We start from the raw sequence: 13,998 nt of genomic DNA, 5'->3' as shown, positions 1-13,998 counted from the left end.
CACATTAGGAAACTGTCCCCAAACCAGACTTGGGTCAGAGAAGGCTTCCTGAGAGAGTTGACAAAGTGAGACCTAAGAGATGAGGAAGATTCAGTAAAGGAAGTTTTCCAGTCAGAAGAAGGAGCACATATAATTATTCCACTAACCCTGGGAATAATTGATAGATATCTATGGTAACCTACTTCTCTATGAACTGAAATGGTAACCCTTTACCAAAGGCATATTCTGGCACAAGAGAGCTATGGGCACCTATTCTCTAGTCTCACACAGCCCTGAGAGCTTCCCGTCCTCATAGCTCTTATCATTATGTCTTATAACATGTTCCTTATTTGTCTTCCCTTCCAGACTAAGAACTCCTTGAGGACCTCTATCACTTTATCCATAAAGACCAACATAGAGTTTGATACAAATAAGTGTTAAAAATGTCTGACAAATGTTGAAAGAATAAAAAACAGGATAGAATGATCAAGGGGAAAAGGTGATTGGTGAGCTGAATATATCCTAAAGGAAAGAAATCTATGAATGTGTAAGAAACCAGTTCAGAAGCAAGTTAGAGAGAAGATATGTTTTAATTCCAAGAAAGTCCTTTCAGTCTCTACCGACTTTGTGCTATATAATCCATCAAAGAGTGGTGCTATCCTTTAGTAAATTGCTTCAAAATATTATTGGTTTATAGGTTCTGGGAATCGACAGGCTTATCTAAAATATAATCAATATTAGATTAAAGTTTGATTATGAGATCTGAAACTTCAGAGGTGACCCCAAAAGGTGATGAATTTTCTATATAGCATAGCATATTTAATTGTATTAAATTGTGCTGCTAAATTAATGATTCCTATAACTGAATTAATGTCATTGCTACTACATTAAGTAGTTCTTAGCATTCCAGGTAACACAACCCTGACAAATGAAAAAGCCAAACAGAATAAAATTTTGCATCATATTCTAGGCTTGCAAAGAGTGATATAATATAACTCTAGGGGTTTGGGGCAGGTACTGTAAAGAGAGCTTATTATTCGGCTCTAGCTTTGAATGGACCTTGGGCTTTCCTTTTAAATAGAAGTCTGTATTATAGGACAAAGAGCTTTATCTCTTGTGACAGGAAAGCTAAGAATAACTGTTCTTTATGAGTCATGCAAACACATTCCAAAAAGGGCTTTCTTCTATTAAACATCTGTAACAGCATTTCCTGTCCTTTCCCATCACCTCAGCCCAGGTAGAGCCAACAGGCAAGGGATAATGGGCCGTGGTTATTTTTATTCTATTGAATTTCATAAAGGAACAAAAAATAATTCACGAGAACAAATAATATTTCAGTTCTCTATCTTCAGAGACAAAATGTGGCCAGGAATGACCTTTGGGGACTGTAGAAGGATTCTTTTTTCAGCTTGTAGTTCGTGCCAATTTCTCTCCAGTTGGAGATAATTCTAACTCTCTGGTTGAGTCCTCATTTCAGCAACTTTTGTGGGGGTGACCACTTGATGTTTGGAGAAAATGTTTTGCCCTGAGTGGTGTTCAATCTTCCCCGGGGAGCTCCCTAATGCCATTTTTTTTTCTTCATAAATGAATCTAACTTGTATTATTTTAGAAAGCTGACATTTAGAGGTCAAATACAATATGAAGACTCTTTTTATATATTTAAAAATCAGAAAGGAGCTTTATTTCTTTTTAACAAAATCTTAGATGTATCCATTAAAAAACTGACCAGACAGACTACTTCTCAACACTTTCTTGACTTGGAGAGATTAAGCAATGGTAGAACGGTAAAGATTTTTTGATGATGTTTTTGGCTGCAGAATTCTCTTGCCCTTCAATAAGGGGGTGGGGAAAGTAGATGGTCAATAATATTAGTTGAATGAATGAACACCCTTCTAAGAAGAGAAACAAATATTGACGTATTTTCAAGCTGGATGTCTGTGCTCCCTAGTGTCATGACCTCAGAGCGAAACAAATACAAACTAGTCTGGCTAGGATATTATAGTTTCTTATCCCAGTGCAGCAAACCAGCAAATTTCAGGCATCTATTGCACCACATAAATAACAACAGCTGCTTAATGAATCCTCAAATTGGAGATTTTTTTCATTTACATCCCAGCACTGATGGAGCTAATGGAGGGCAACATTTACAAAAATAATTAAAATGGGGCAAGCTTTTACAAGAAAGAGGAGGGGCACTGTCTAGCAAAGACCTGAAGGACCAGCAGCTGCAGATGCCACTTTGAAAAGACAACAACCTTCCTCACCCTTGAGGAGTGGGGCTTATTGTTTGACAGCAGCCCTTTCACAAATGAAAACCCTTTTAGGCCTGTAAAGTGTGCCAAAGATGGGAAGGGCCCTTCCAAGGCAGTTATACTGGTTACCAGGATTTTCTGACTGGTTCCAGTTTTCTTTGCTGTGTTTCCATGCTGCAAAGCAACAGAAGGAAGGGACTATGCCTGGGGCTTTTGATGTTGTGCACAGAATTTTTTTTCTCAGTGTATTTCTGTTGCCATCTGTATCAAAGTAACATTTTTTTTTTACATTCAATTAGAGTGCCTTCAATTCACATAAACAATTTGCATAAATTATTTAATGTCTCTTTTTTTCACCTCTCCCTTGCTGCCCATGTTTCTCAACTAAATATATCTTCTATTTGAATCCTGTGTTCTTTTGACTTATCCATGTGCCTGACTCCTTCCTTCCTCATCCTTATGTCCAGCAGAGGGAATAGAAATATTTTTGCAAAACTATTGAATTGTTAAATTATTTTTAGGCATCGTTAAGCTAGATAATTTCCAGAAGTATGAAATTTGAAAGCTTGGATGAAAGGGAATTTTTTTTTTATTCTCTTTACCCATTATAAACTTGGAAAAATGTTGCTTTTGGAGAAAATAATCAGTCCTGAAAGATAGTTTTAAAAAGTCACACAATAAGTCATTTAAAAATCAGAAACGTGCAATTCTCCGTTGTTAGGGTCGGTATTACAGTTGGCCCTTCATATCCGTGGGTTCTGACAATATTCAGAAAAAAAAAATCTCAGAAAGTTTCAAAAAACAAAACATGAATTTGCTGCATGCCAGCAACTATTTACATAGCATTTACATTGTATTGGGTATTGTAAGTAATCTAGAGATGATTGTAAATATGTGATAGGATGTGCATAGGGTATATGCAAATACTCTGCAATTTTATGTAAGAGACTTGAGCCTCCACGGATTTTGGTTTCCAAGGGTGTTGGGAGGGGACAGGGTCTTCGAACCAATTCTCCATGGATACCAAGGGAGAACTCTATCTGGTTTGGAAATTCTTATTGACATATTCATCTAGTCTGCTCAATTAAGTACTTCGCTAAACCAACTATTTGTTTCCTTCTATAGCAGCTGGAAGAGATAGCATTTCAAAGGCAAACAATTTTCTAGGCCCCAGGTAAGTTATGGATTTATGAAGGAATATTTTTTCTCATGACTTTTGTGACCACTTCCATTTCAGGCTGGTCCTGAAATATATAATCTGTGCAGTCATGTAATCCATGCTTTGCCTAAAGGGTGAACTAAATAATGAGGCCTGGGTGCAGAATGTACCCCTCTATCACCACCATCAAAGTATTTTCACGTCTGTGCAACAGCTATTTACTGAACATCGACTGAATTGTTCTAAGGCTCAAAAATAATATGCAAAAGGAGTCCTTACCTTCAACAACTGGCTATGCTAAAACATGCTAAGCATTTACATTGGTTTCTGTTGCAAGTAGCAGAAAAGTGCAAAGTAGCCGACACCAGAAATAACTGTTTTGATAAATGAATGAAAAGCACATGGGCAGGGCTGGCATCAGTCATGGCTGGATTTAGGGGCCCAAACAATATCAGGTCTGTTGGATTAGCTCTGCTCCCCTCTGTGGGTTGACTTCCTTCCCAAACTGATATGATGGCAAGATGGTTCCAGAAGCTCTCCATATCATTTCCTCTTGGGTGGGAAAGAGATAATATCTCTTATTAATAATTTCTACAAAAATCTGAGAGTTCCTTCTGATGGAAACATCTCCACCAAGTGTCTTTTGTAAACTGAACAAGGAGACCAAAGTAGTAGGATTATGTGGACTGGTGAAGTTGGGTCACATGACCTAGGAAGGGAATTCAGTGCTCTGATTGGTCAGACCTGGGTCATATGACCGGAAAGAGGATTAATTGGTCTGATTGGCCAAGCCTAAGATATTTGCCCAGAAGGTGAATTCAGTATTGGTTAATCAGGCCTGGGTAACATTCCCAGGAAGGGAATTCAGTGTTTGGATTCATCAGACCTGAGCTACATGTTTCACTTCTGAAGTCAGGGATAGAGACAAATGCTCTTGGACTGAGCATTGAGGAAAGTTATTCCCCAAAAGAAATTCATAGTACTTATCAGAAGAGAGAGGGATGAATAAAAAAATATACTTACAGTATTACACTGGGTGTTTTAAAAAGGTATATGTGAGGATTTAGTATGCTCTGGACCTACAGCTAAGCACTTATGCTTCACCTCATTTAATCTGTTTCTACCATAAATTCTATGTGGTGGTTACAACTACTATCTACATTTTATATTTAAGAAGTCAAAGTTTCAAAAATTAAGTAGTCTGCCTTAGGTCACACAGTTACAAGGAAGTGGAACCAGGATTTGAGCTGCAATGTCTGATTTTGGAACCTGCTCTCTGAAGCAAGTATGATATGCCATTGCTCAAAATGATAGTGATAACAACACAAAAGCTAAATCTTGTTGGGTACTTACTATGCAAAGGGCTTTATGTGGATTGTGAGCAAAGTGCTAAATCTGTGCAGAGCATAGCAGCTTAGCTTCCTAGAAAGGCTTTACACAGATACAGAAGTAAACACAAGAGCTGAGACTCCCCTGGGAGTGAAATAAGGCGAGGGACATAGTTTACAGTGGTAGTGCAGTGCTTGGCCTTGGGAAGCTGCTTTCAGTAGCAGAAGGATATGCGCCTGTTTGTGGGCTGAGAAGGGGCAAAGAGAGGCAGCAATTGATAATGCAAAGGAAAACAGGGAGTTGTTTATGCAGCAGAGTCTCAGGAGAGGTGGGAGGGAATGAGACTTAGAGCTTTGGTGGAGGTTTCAGCCTTGCATAAGAGGGACACCTTTTCTTCTAAGACAGAAGGAAAAACAGGAAGAATAGACAAAGGGAATCTATAGGTTCTTTGTAAAAGAAAATATAACTCTTCACATTTATGTTACAGCTGCCCAACTCTATGTGTAATAAATGAAACCACACCTTTAATTCTGCCTTTGTTCCATCCTGTTCAACGTCGAGTCTGTTGACAACACCAAATCACCAGGTTTTTTGGCTAGCTTTACACATTTTAAAGCATTTAGCATTTTAGAGGCATTTATTATGTTCCATTATGAAATTCTTGTTTAATTTGCTTGCTTAATTACTTATTAACTTTAATTAGGTATGTTAAAGGTACTTTCCCTTTGTCATTCTGGTGTTTTTATACTATTTTATATTATTTTATTTTATTCTGAATGTCCACAAAAGGACTAGTTTCGCAATTTATTACAGAATAATGTACAACTTGTTATTCACAGAACTTATGTACATAAATTAACATAAAATGTTTCCAAGAAACAGTTAGAATAAGCTAATTAGATATAGCTGCAATGTAGATAATTTGGCAGCTGGAAGTGACAACCCATTACTTTATAATTAATTGACTTAGATCTTTTAAAAATTAATTAGTGAAGAAGTACAGCTGGGCAAAGATTGATACACAAGAAGGCTTTGGTACTCCCACCAGAAATCAAGGTCAAGCAAGTGATTATGGCTATTCGACCTTTCAACCGCCTGTTCAGCAGTAATTCAACCAGTCAGTTATTGCCGAGATGCTCCCTAATTGTCTTCTCCAGGTTCTGTTGAGTCTCCCAATAAATCCACAGATAACTATATTTTCTGAATATTGACTTATTCCAATTATAGCTCTATTGTCCTGCAGGCATTTTTAAAAAATACATACCACATTGAGTGCTTAATATAGGCCAGGCCCTATGATGAGCCACTTATATACTTTATTTCATTTTTCCTCACAGGATCCCTACGAACTAAGCTTCCAAAGAGGTGGCATAGTATAATAGTGAAAGGCAAGATTCAAAAACCTGACCCCCTAGATTTAGACCTCAGCCCTGCTATTAACTGCTGTGTGACTCTGGACAAATTACTGAACCTCTGTGTCTATCAAGTTTCCTTATGTGTAAGATGGTGATAATAGTATCTTCTTTATAAGTGTATATAGATTAAATTAGTTAACCTGCATGAAGTGTTTAGAATAAAATAAGACTGTCAACAGTCATAATTACTTTTTCTCATCACCCCATGCCAGTAATAACAGTTTTAAGCACTTACCCTCTTCTAAGTATTTTACATATATTAACTGACTTAATCCTCCCAGGAATCCCTTGAGGTAGGCATGACATAAATCAAATAAATTCCCATTTTACAGATAAGGCAACTGAAGAACAGAGAAGACTGATAACTTGCCTAACATCCCCTAATTACAAGTAGAAAAACCAGGATTTACAGGCATCCCTTAGAGATACTGCAGGTTCAGATCCAGACGACCGCAATAAAGTGAGTATCACAATAAAATGAGGCACACAAATCTTTTGGTTACCCAGTGCATATAAAAGTTATGTTTACACTATCCTGTAGGCTATTAAGTGTGCAATAGCATGTTGTCTCCAAAAACAATGCACATACCTTAAAAAATAATGCTGCTGGAAAATGGTGCCGATAGACTTGCTCAACGCAGGGTTGCCACAAATCATCAATTTGTAAAAAAAGCAATATTTGCATAGCATAATAAAGTGAAACACAATAAAATAAGGTATTCCTGTCCTTACAGAAAGTCTAGCTTCAAAGCTTGGACTTTTAACTACAGTTAAATCCTGTTAATAGACATTCGTGGATTCAACCAACCGCTAATGGAATTTGTGTAGAACCTGCGGATACCGAGGGCCAACTGTACAAGGCCATTTTTATAGAAGACTTGACCATCTGTGCATTTTGGTATCCGCAGTGTTCTGGAACTAATTCCCCCATGGACACTGAGGGACGATTGTACTCCATCATGGCTTTCACATTCTTCCAGCATCATCTGTATGTACTCTAGACACACTAAGTGAAAGGCAGTTCCCAGAAGGAGTAGGGCTCTTTTATGACTCATCACATACGCTCTTGGCTTGGAATGCTCTGCTACCCTTGCCCACTTATTGCACACCTATTCAAGCTTACATATTCAACAACGACAACAAAATCACCCCGTCTGAGAAGCCTTCCTTAATGTTCACATAATGGAGTTTTTTGCATCTTCTGGCACCACAGAATCCTATGCTTATCTCTTTGATAATATGCTTATCTTTTATAATATGTCAGTCTGTGAGTCAAATAGTCAAAAAATATGAGTTCATCAATGACTTACCATTGAGTTTCCTTCCTCAAGGAGCTTACGTCCTAGTACAGGATGATAGATTTTGAACCTGTGGGAAAATAAAAAATTAAGATAATTTCTGATGTTGAACATGGACTTTCAGATAAGATAAAATGGGTGAGTGTAGAGTGGGATTGGGGGTGCTGCTTCAGTGAGGTGGGTTGGAGATGAGACTTGGATAGTAGGAAGTAGCCAGCTACGTAAAGTTAATTGTGGAGAACACTTCAGACAGAAGGACCGATAAGCACAAAAGACATTTTGTGGGATCAAGGTTGCCACATTTGAAGGACAAAAAGAAATAGAGTGCAACTAAGAATAATATTAATGTATGCATTACATTATTTATCTACATGTTAATCTTCCTACCTAAACTGGATTCTTTAGGGTTAAGGCTATATGTTCCACTCATTTTTTTTTTTTTAAGGGTGTAGTGGTGGTTACCAGAGGCCTGGAGGGGTGAAGAATTAGGGAGCTGTTGTTTAAAGTTACAATCTGGCAACTGGTAGATAAATAAGTTCTGAAGATCAAAGGCACAGCACAGTGATTATAATCAACAATACTGTATTAGAAACTTCAAAGTTGCTGAGAGACTAGATCTTAAGTGTCCTCACCACAAAAAGAGGATGATAATTATGTGATGTGATAGAGCTGTTAGCTAACACTATGATGGTAATCATATTACAATGTATCAAAGTATCAAACCAACAGATTGTGAGGCCAAATCCGGCCTCTGTACCCCGACACCAAATGAAATCTCAGAGACAGGATTTGGGGTGAAGTAGAGAAGAACAGCTTTATTGCTTTGCCAGGCAAAGGGGGCCACAGCGGTCTAAGGCCCTAAAAACTTTGTGTCCCCTGTTCCACTCATCTTTGAACCCCTAATGTTTAGCATATTTCCTGGACATTGGTCTTTTTTGGCGAACTGGTTGAATAAATGGTTGACACAAGTGAACTGTTATCCAAGATGTCTTAACTTCACTTTTCTCTTCCTTCTGCCTTTTCCATATGTGTTACTCTTCTGAAGTGATTTCTATGGTTCCTTTTTTTTTTTTTCCTCTAGTACCTCTCCACATTTCTATTTTCTTTTGGTCCTGTCTTCGCCCACATCTATTTCTCCTATCCCTTGATCTCCTTTTTTTGCCCCAGGTAATTCCACCTTAAACTACAGGGGTCTAGCGGTAAGCAGGGTCTTTGGATAGGGTATAAAGATGGTCACACGTCTCTCACCTCCCTTTACTCTGAACCCTCTTTCATAGACCCTGAAGAAATCCTAACATTTTGGGGTCAGCACCAAAGCTGAAAACATAACCCAGCCCTGAGATCCTTTTTTTGCAAAAGAATACAAGCTAGTTTTCTTTTAAGCCATTGTTCTGGATGCTGGCTTTAGAAGAGGAAAGAATAAGATGAGCTACCTTGGTGTTTCCTGCTTACCTAGGGTGAAGTTTTATTGCTTGATTGCTCTTAGAGATTGAGGCTAAAGAAGTTCAAAAAAGCAAAAAGGAAAAACCAATTTTAATAGTTAACTATAAAGGATTCCTAGAGTTCTTTTTCTTCCATCTGAGAAAGAAAAGAAGCAACTCCTGTGACTTTGTCTTGCAGGGCAGCTTTCTTCTGCTCCCCAGGAGTTCATACTACTATTCAGGAGGAAAAGATAACCAAGGGTAAACTCAAACCTCCCCTGGGGCCTTAAAGGCCATCTCTTTAGTTGCTAATCAGCTGAACCCACAAATCTTAGATATATAGATTTCAATCAGCTCCCCTCCCAGTTTCTTTCTTGTCTTTTAGGGAGTGAGTTCTACCTACAAAGAGACTAGAAAGAATTTTGAAAATATAAGAGATCAGCTTTGTCGTGCCTGTGATCCTTCTTGAGATGCCAGCTAGGATGACCTAATTCCTCTCCCCTTCCTCCCAGGCACTATGGGGATTTCCGTATGGCCACTTTCATTCTGTAGCTGCAAACACAAAGCAGCCCAATGACACTTTGCTGCAAAAGAAAACCTGGTTCTTTTTTAAAAGCCATTTTTTAGTGCCTGCTTTAGCTACTAGTTGTAAAATGCCTATAATATCTTCAATTATTCTAAGATATGATAAAAATTATCTTGGTATATGAATGTCTTAAACAGTAGGGTATTTTCCAGGAATCCAAAGATAGAAAGGCAATAACATACAGATTCTACTTTTGGGCTCTGGAGTCTGATTGCCTGGGTCAAATGCCTGTACCAACACTTAGAGTTGCCATATTTGGAAAGTGATATATTGCCTCTGTGGCTCAGTTTTCTCATACTTAAATGAGAATAATAGCCCCATGTTATAGGCTTTGGAGGAGGAGTAAATGAGATAATGCATGTAAAGCACTGAGCATAGTGCCAAACTCAGTATAAACACTCAACAGAAGTGGTGATTATTTTGGCTATTAGAATAAACAAGTAGAAAAGAATGAGGTAGCTATGAATCAGAGTACATGAATCCTAGTGGTCTCAGTTACTCACCCTTAGCTAAGATGACCTTGCCTGCGTTACTGGCTCCTGTACCCACCATAGCGGTTCAGGCAGATGCCTGAGTGGTCCCGGGGGCACAAAAATTCTAACTTGGAGAGATTAGACATGGATCCTCTAATTTGCCAATGTCACCACAAAGGAGAATTTTTTTTTTTTTAAATCCTCAGAATTTCAAGGGGCATTAAGAGAAAATGAGAAAGAAACCATCAAACCCAATCAAACTGAGAAAAGTGCCTACTGTGAGGCTAATACTGCGTGAGGCTTTCTTGGGAGCTTGAGGGGAAGAAAAAGGAAGACGACCTAGTCACTACCCTCAACATTACAATATGGGAGTAGAAATTTAAAAAAATAAATTAGCTTCTTGTCTGCAAATGGGCATAAACTTTATTGAGAAGAAAGGGTACATCTTACTATTAGGTTCCTGAAAGCTCCTGGGTGATATAAAATGCAAGCACAATGCTCACTAACATTTACTGTATGGTCAGAGAGAGCATGCAATTTCTAATGTGGAGGAAAAAGTACGTGGCATCACACCCAGGCAATGGAATAATTACAGCAAAAACAGTTAAAAGCACGGACTCTGGAGACAGAATGCCTGAGTTTGAGGCTGGACTCCCTCGCGTACTAGCTATCTGACCTGGGATGATTTACTTTCACCTCTCTGCGTGTTTTAATTTTCTCATCTCTCAAGTGGGAATAAGAACAGTCCTCCCCCACTGAGCTGTCAGCAATAAATGAGAAAATGCACATGGGCATCAGCTCACAGTAGAAGCTCAGGAGCTCACTGAATGGCAGTTTTTATTATTATTAGCAAAGATTACTTTCAATTTCATTGGATCTTTCTTTGTAAAAATTCATTTCTTTTCTATACAGTAGGTCCTTGTTGGTTATCTATTTTAAATATAGCAGTATGTGCATGTCAATCCCAAACTCCCAATAACTGAATCACTTTGCTGTACACCTGAAACTAACACAGCATTGTTCATCAACTATAATATAAAGTAAAAAAAAAATTTTAATTCATTTCTTTTCGACCTGTTAACAGGTTTGAGTAAAGTCAGTTTTGTCCTAACCAAACCACGTTTATGTGCCAAGCTGCCCATTCATTGAGACATAAGAGTTAAGACATATATTTGGAAGGGGCTCTTGAAGTTTTTCAGTGGAAATCAATATGGTTTTTCTGTTTTGGATGCAAAAGTGGATGTTTGTAAAAATTTGACTGGTTTCTCTTATGGACCTCGGTATTGATGTCCTCACTCCACATATGAATGGCTATGAGGAAATTAGAGGGCATAAATTATCATGTCTGCTAGTTAAAGCAGATAACCAGGCACCAGCAACTGTGGCCATTTCTGCCTCTCCTACTGGCTGGCTGGGCAAGTCACCTCACCTCACTGAACCTGCTTTTCCCAGCTTCAAAATGAGGATAATAGGACTCTTCCACCCACACGGGGATGTTGGGTAGCTTAGTTAATTGATGTCTGCATTATACTGGGAGATGAAAGACACTATGGAAATATAAACTATATTAAAGGAGAACAAAGTAAGGTATTAAAAGTGACTGGGGATGCAATGGGACTAATAGATACATTGGGCAACGGAACCTAGAAGATGAGAAAGTTGGTGTAACAGTAAGTCATAATATTGATACAAGGGTTTTGAAGAGCTCATTCAAAAGAATATCTTTTGCTATGCAATAATTTCTGAGTACTGCAATACTTTTTTTCTTTTCCAAATAAATTTTGACCTTAAAAAATGGGTGGTGGCTATCTCAATTAAGCTTGTCTTTTCCACTCTTTAGTGAATTAATGTGATCTTTGTGATACTAACCCTTGATTATGACAGTGTCATTCTAATGACACTTAATTTTATGGCATTTATTCTAGGTCAAAGGTCAGAGACTGTCCATCCAGGAAAGTTAGCTAGATAAAAATTTAAAAAAAATTTTTTTAAGAAGTCAATCTTTTTCATTCCCCAGTTCAATTCAGAAACCAGTTGGACTTTATTTCTGTTCATGGCAATAAAAGCTGACTTGATCAAAGTGATTTTCTTTTCCCCTTTCTGTTACTATTTCTTTCCTGTTCCTATTCCTGAGCCATCTGGTTTGACAACCATAAGAGCTGAAATACTTTCCTTTGCAGTCTTTAGAAATGCCCCCTAGAGGCAAATAAGCATTTGGCAGAACCAGTAAATAAAAAGTATAAGAGGATATTTCCTGCTGGTTCTTTTTAAGGTGGTGTGTGGAAGAGTCAGGGCGAGGGGTAAGAACAGCTGCTGTCTACTTGGCAGATTTATAGAGACATTTCAGGGGGGACAATCATTTGCAAGGCCCAAAGGAATTTGATCTCATTTCCATTCTACAGTAAATAAAGTAAGAGCACCTTGGTATTCAACTGTGTGCCAGTGACCTTGGATAATTTTAAAAGTTTGAAGAAATCACCCTTCACACTAAAATACACGTGTCAGTACTGAGTTTTCCCACTCCATCTATCTTTCTCATCACCTTTACTAATGTCTTTTACTGATTAAAGACATCTTAAAGGATAAGACTTTTGAGGGGCCCTGGGCTGAGGTCTGAGAAACAAACACGAAACACTACACCCACTCAAAAATGTAACCTTGGTTGACTTGGAGCATGGTGCCTTGCTCTAGAATCATAAAGTAGCATTTGATGACATTTTATAGTTTACACGTTGTTGTATTTTGTATACTATATATTGACCATATCTCATTAATCTTTTCCATAAACATCTTAGTGTTACAGAGCTCAGAATAAAATCAGAGATTAAAAAAACAGGAGATATTTGTGCTTTTGCTTCCTTGGATTTTGCACAGAAAAATTGGGAGTTATTTGGAAACTGAAAGCCAACTGGCCTTTCATCAAAAATTACGCTGGGTGCATGTCAGGAGAAGATGCTGGACGAACACAGGGGAAGACATAATATCAGAAGGAGGGGTTTGTGGTTTGTCATTTCCCTCAAACAGTGTACAATATATTGAATTTGTTTTAAAAATCTGCTCCAGTAAAAGTGCCTGCCAGATTTATGTATGAGATCTTCAGTTTGACATAGTCATTTCCAATTTTTTTAAACAATAAGCTATAAATAACACAAACAATGACAGGATTGTGTTGGTTTCCTCCTTATGGCCCCTGGCTGGGGACCTTGGTCAGAATCCTGAGGTGGAAAGCAGGCATTCTGAGCTACAGGGTGATCTACCGCTTTTCCAAGATTAGCAGAGGAGGAGCTTTCAGGAAGCAGGCTTCCTCGCCAGGCACTTGCTTGGGGTTTCTTGAATTATTTATTGTGTAAGAGGGCTCCTGGCTTTGAGCACAGGGAGTGTGGTTCCCCAGGCCACAGAAGCTCAAAATAGATGCCTATCTCTTTCCCTTCTCACAATTTATGGACAGCCAAATTATCCATCCTCTCCGCCCCTTCTCCAGGCATGCATTTTTTTTTTTCCTCTCCTGGTGGCAAGGGAGAGTAACACTTAATTTCTGCTTATTAGGAGTTGCTCTCAGGATGGTTCACTTCCCCAGGGGAGAGCCTGTGTATTGGGCGATGCAGTAATCACATTCGTGATTCATCTCAGTGCTATAACAAATGGCAGGCCCTCAGAAATTAGCACTGCCTTTAAGCATAGCCGCAGAATTGGAAGATTGTTTCTGGGCATGCTGCATGATTTTTCCATGTTCCAAAGTGTGTGCTTTAATGATTCATTAATTAGAAGCTTTTGTCTGAACCAGTTAGCCCATCATTAATTGGTGCTTGTTTCACCCAGCGAACTTAAGGCAACTGCTGCTTTACTTTGATTCCTCTGGTGAAGCCTGCATGATGTGGACCCCGATTGCCTTCTCTCTCTTATTATAGGTCAGTCTATACATTCACCTGGCCATGCCAATAATGGCAGGCTTGCATGTCCTCAGCATAAAGGGAGATCTTAATTGACCTCAAGGGAATCTGGGAGAAAAAAGAATTATGAGGCCAAAAGGAATTATGGTTGCTTCTGTTTGCCTTGCACAGAGTAGGTGCTTAGCAAACATTTGAA

Source organism: Grampus griseus (assembly GCF_964374135.1).
Source record: "Grampus griseus genome assembly, chromosome: 11".
In the NCBI taxonomy this organism is placed as follows: Eukaryota; Metazoa; Chordata; class Mammalia; order Artiodactyla; family Delphinidae; genus Grampus; species Grampus griseus.
The sequence above is the reverse complement of the archived record's forward strand: the minus strand, read 5'-3'. Positions refer to the sequence as shown.